Source organism: Tupaia chinensis, unplaced genomic scaffold (assembly GCF_000334495.1).
Source record: "Tupaia chinensis unplaced genomic scaffold, TupChi_1.0 Scaffold000396_1, whole genome shotgun sequence".
NCBI lineage: Eukaryota > Metazoa > Chordata > Mammalia > Scandentia > Tupaiidae > Tupaia > Tupaia belangeri.
The window spans coordinates 1258228-1263387 of NW_006159898.1; the positions used below are offsets into that span (position 1 = coordinate 1258228).

A 5160-nucleotide genomic window follows, 5' to 3' on the forward strand; every position below is an offset into this window, starting at 1 on the left:
AAACCGCATGGGCATCTCCGGGAACAGGAAAGATCGCTGGGTTCCTCATTTCGGCGAAAGTTTAAAGGGCCGTTCCTGCCACCTCGCCCCGTATTTAGATGCGCTAGAAAGACCCTCCGAGGCTATCTAACGGAGAGGAAGGGGTGCCTTTGGTGGCCGCGGGGGGACAGCTAGAGTAAGTGGCGGGGGGGGGGGGGGGGGCGGGGCAGCGCATCTGTTGCCTGTTCCGAGGGGTAGGGCCGAGCCCCGCGCGTCGGCTGCAGCCCTGCCCCGACGACTGGCACGATAGCCCACCGGGAAACGGGCGCTGGCAAAGGCGGCGCGCCCCGCCCGGACGGCCGCGCGGAGGGTGGCGCTGGCTGCGTGAAAGGCGTCTTTGTGTAAGCCAGGCGTGGGGGACTGGGGGAGGAGAGAGCCGAGTCGGGACATGGGGGCGGGGTTCGGGGGTGCCCCTACACCCGCGCTCTGCGGCGTTGGAGATGGCGCCAGCAGGGGGCGATGTGGCGCTGGAGGGGCTGCTGGCAGAGGGGGGTACGCCCAGTTTGGCTCTCTGCAAGGCAGGATGGGGGAGAAAGCAGCTGGGGGGAGCTGGGGGAAGACTGAAGGCTCTGGCTCCCCGCCCTCTCCCCTAGGTGGCAGATAGCACGCCGGCTGGAAGGGCGCAGCCCCTCTCCGGGAGCTCAGTCCGAGGCAGGGAGCAGGGAGAAGGCAGCTCCCTCCCGCCCCCGTACCCTGCCTCCCACCTGGGGGAGAGGGGCGGGCGCCTCGGCCGCGTGGCTTGCGGCTTATTTTCCCAGCTGGCAAGCGTCGCGCTGCAGACAAGGGAATGCCTGTGGTGAGTTGTTTATTTTGTTGAAGTTTGTGGTGGGGAAGGGGGACGCGAGGGGCGAGCGGCAGGCAGCGGCCGGACTGTTGTGCTTAGGTCTCTATCCACCTGTGTGGTATAAATCTGCCAGCCTCCGGGCGGCGGGGGCCGGGCTCAGAAAGCCCGGGCGATGCAAGACCCCTTTTCGCCACTTGCGGACCTCGGACCAAGTTTGATTCTCCGCGCCTGGAGCCGCTAGAGCCCGGCTTCCGTGGTCCCCATGTCCCTCGTCAGCCCTGCTGCACTGGCTGAAGTCTGGGCTGGCGCTCCCGAGGGCAGCCAGCGCCCACGACCCCGGACAGCTGGCCTTGGACGTCCCTTCCCTCTCTGTCCCCTGACCGTAGGGCGGCTGAGGTTTTCCTTGTAATGGGCCCGCACGGAATTAGTGGGAACTTGTTCTGACGGCTTCCGGGATGAAGTTCGTGCAGGGGTGTTGGGTCTGTCCGCTACTGCAAACTGGGGTCCCAGGTTGACCTGAGTTTCCCAGACTTTCAGTTGGAGAAAAGTAGGCGGGTGGCTCGCGGGGGGAGCCCAAAGGAACCCCCCAAGGCTGATGGCAGGCACGGCCCGAGGCTACGTTTGCCTGGAAGAAAAGCCTAAATGCATTAGTGAGCTGGTAAAGCTTTTAAGGCCTTCTTGAGAGTGAGTGGCTGGCTAATGAGAGGTTCATTTTGTTTCGAAGGGAAGGCTGCGCTGGTTTCCTGAGATAAATGGACAGGAAGCACATTACCTCCGCGCGCTGGCAAGCGGCTCCCAAATGCTTTTTGCACCTGCCGCTTTGAGCCGTGCAAGGCGCGGTGGAGCCTGCAGGGACCATGGGGGCCCGTTGTGTATGCGCTGGTGATGAACCTCTCGCACGCCTGGGCTTCTCTCCCTCCAGGGACGCAGCGCTCACGCCGAGCTCTGGAGCTCTTCTCTCACACTCAGGTCCTGCGTGGTCCGAAGCTCCAGGGCCCCCTGATCCCGCCCAGCCCTTTCCAGGAGCGGAAGGGTTAAGAATGATGTAAGTACAAACCACTAGCTGCGTGCCGCTGGGCTGTGGGTCTCTGGGCTATTTCAGCCGGTGCTTTGGTGCTTTGGTACGCAGTGGCAGTGGACAAGGAACTAGCCGGGAGAGCCCCTGCTCTAGAATGGGTTGCACAGATCGTAACCCGGAGTCTGACTGGGTTCCTCTGCTAGGTGATCTGGTAAGCAGAGATCTTCGAGCTAGATTTTTAGCAATGGAGCTATATTAACCGGGGAACAGTTCAGACACCACATACAGGTTCAGGAAATGAAACCACATCTCGTTTAGAATCCATTACTGTTCCTGGTATGTTTTAATTCTATCCACTTGCACATTCACGCAGCATTATGTTTTGCTGGATCCCCTGAATGTACAGTTGTGGACTGGTCTTTACTCTTGAAAGCAAAGACAAAGGGAGAAAGAGTACAACTGGCAAGCAACATAGTAGATCTGTGAGTTGTGCAAGCTGTCAGTCACTCCACATTTAAATGTCAAACTTTTATGTCATTGCTTTTCTGTGTGTCTCAGCTCCCTCCCCAGTCTTTCTGCTGTGGAGTCTAAAATCCTCCTTGACTTGCAGCACAGTGAATTTGTGGGCTGCCCTATAAGCGACCATTCACCACACTGTTGCTTTCTAAGCCAGCTCCAGATCTTGCTAAGGGTCCAAATTTGCCCACGAGTGTGTCAACTGACCTAATGTCTTGAAAATGGGAACCACCTTGCGGTTTAATTGTGAAAATTAGCATTTTCCTCTAGCAGCTGAACACTTATGCAGCAATAAAAAGTGAATTGTTAGGCTTATAAATCTTGAACTTGTCCAATTTTACAACATAGGAGCAATAAAGCACCTTAGAGGAGATGAAGTTTTTCCTCTGAAGAACAGTTCCTTTTCACACCACCAGGATTTGAAGTGACTCAAGAACGCCCTCTATTGATAAGAAAATCTAGAGCACCTATGTACTTAAGGAACAGGATATGGGGAAGACAGATCAGAGAGGAAGGAGCGAGCGGAAAGACCCAAACCTAACTGAATTTATTGATCCTTAACTCTTTATATGTTTTAAATCATGGTCAATAAAGCCAGATGCATCTTTCATGGGGATTTAATTAAATTTTGGATTCAGAAGGAAAAAAGTCTTATGTCTTACAGTTAGTCTTTATTAGCAAAACACTTCGAAAAGTGCTATATTTACTTTTTAAAAGATGTTTACTAGTATTTAAATGAAATATGTGTTCATTGGCTATATATAGTAATTGCAAAAGTAACTTTTTTCTCTAATAATATTTAGTCCACAGCATTATCTAAAAAAGTCAATTGCCCCCCCCCAAAAAAAGTCATTTTTCCAGGCCAACTCTGAAGCTATCATTAAGCATATTATGGATATACAGAAGGTTTGGATTATATCGTGGGTAGTGAAAGGTGTGTTGAACACTTGAGTCATAGTATGTAATAAGTAGGTAATGAAAAGTTACAGTAAAAATAGATAGGCATGCTTCATTAGGGACCTAGTGGTTTGAGCAATTCACAATGTGTCTAATGACTAAAGTGGTAAGAGAGGGAAGGTTTGCCCCAATTACCCTGGTCCATTGATTAGAACATTCTAACATGTAGAATATTAGCTTGTCTGTGGTTCGTATGAATTTAATTAGAGATTCTGAGTAACATAGCGGTAGAGTTGCGATTTGGATGTAAGTGAGCTTAATATGGCAGCCCTGAGCGGTTAGGGGAAAACTCTGAAGCTATCATTAAGCATATTATGGATATACAGAAGGTTTGGATTATATCGTGGGTAGTGAAAGGTGTGTTGAACACTTGAGTCATAGTATGTAATAAGTAGGTAATGAAAAGTTACAGTAAAAATAGATAGGCATGCTTCATTAGGGACCTAGTGGTTTGAGCAATTCACAATGTGTCTAATGACTAAAGTGGTAAGAGAGGGAAGGTTTGCCCCAATTACCCTGGTCCATTGATTAGAACATTCTAACATGTAGAATATTAGCTTGTCTGTGGTTCGTATGAATTTAATTAGAGATTCTGAGTAACATAGCGGTAGAGTTGCGATTTGGATGTAAGTGAGCTTAATATGGCAGCCCTGAGCGGTTAGGGGAATAGCTAAAGCAAAGGCAGTAAGAAGTGGCTCCCAGCCTTGGGGCCATTATTGAGATTAGATACCACTTCACACCTACTGATAAGAAATTGAACTCTATCATCAATCTCACAACTGCTTTCCTGAGTCTCCGCTTAACAGCCTCTTACCTTGCAGACAATTGTTTTTCTTCCTCATTTTTGGACCCGTCCAATTGCAAAAGTAGAAACTGACCTGCCACTGAATTAATCTGCTAGTAGGCTGTGGAAATTTGTGCAAAAGCCAGAGCAACAACAAATCGTGGCATAATTGCACAGCATAAAATCTCACCATTCTCATTAATCTAAGTACACTGTAACAGAACACGTTGAAGTTCGCCCTCTCTCAGACCCCTTCTCGCCGCTTTCAGGAAGGGAAATGTCAAAGAAACACCACCCAAGCCTCGCGCAGCTGCCAGCTAGTTCTGCGGAGAGTGCCCAGGTACCTTCTCAGCCCATCCAAACTACTCCAGACCGCGGTGTCACTCGGACTTCTGACGCGACTGGGAGCTCGCTTTACCGAGTGTCCGCAGCAGGCTCGGGACGCGGATCCGCAGATGTGATTGGCTGAGAGGGGACCTGCCGCACAGCGCAGGGTGAAAGCGCCGGCTTCTTCCAAGAAGCTGGAGCTGGCGGGGCCGGAACAGAGAGAAGAATGATTAAAAAGACAAAAGCAGAAAAACACATTTGGAGGGAAGTTGAATCTGGTCGCATTAATTCAGGAGAGGTTAAAGACCCGTTTCTTTGTAACGACCGCGAATGAGAGTTACCGTTGCCCTTTGCTATTAGGAAACAAAACCACGGAAGGGGGTGGAGAGAAGAGAGAGGAGCTAGAGGAAGGTTGGGCCAGGGCGTAGCCGACTGATCCCGCAGCCGGCGGACGCGGAACTCGAGTTACACTGGAAGGGCGGGAGGAGGCGCGGGGCGGGCGCTTTGGGTCCTGCGAGTGGCCGGCTGCCCCAGTGTGATTGACCGCTGGGGCCCGGGCGCAGAGATCTCCTGGCCTCCGGAGGCTCCTTGCTAGGGTTGGGCGCGCCTCCGTGGGTCCACGCCCGCACTCCACGCCCACGGAGTCCACGCTGACCTGTGCAGGGGCGCCCCCGCACTCGAGACTGAACTCAGCACTCGCTCACGGTCTTTGTGTCTTCTCTCCCGCCCCTCTCT

At 52.2% G+C, this 5160-nt stretch overlaps 1 long non-coding RNA gene across 1 annotated transcript; it reads left to right on the top strand.

The window, feature by feature from the left end:
• Positions 1–596: 596 nt before the first annotated feature.
• On the top strand, positions 597–3585 carry LOC102501559 (uncharacterized). Its single transcript, XR_335357.3, has 3 exons — positions 597–835; positions 1746–1868; positions 2706–3585. It is a non-coding gene; the product is annotated as an uncharacterized LOC102501559 (long non-coding RNA).
• The last annotated feature ends 1575 nt before the right edge of the window (positions 3586–5160 follow it).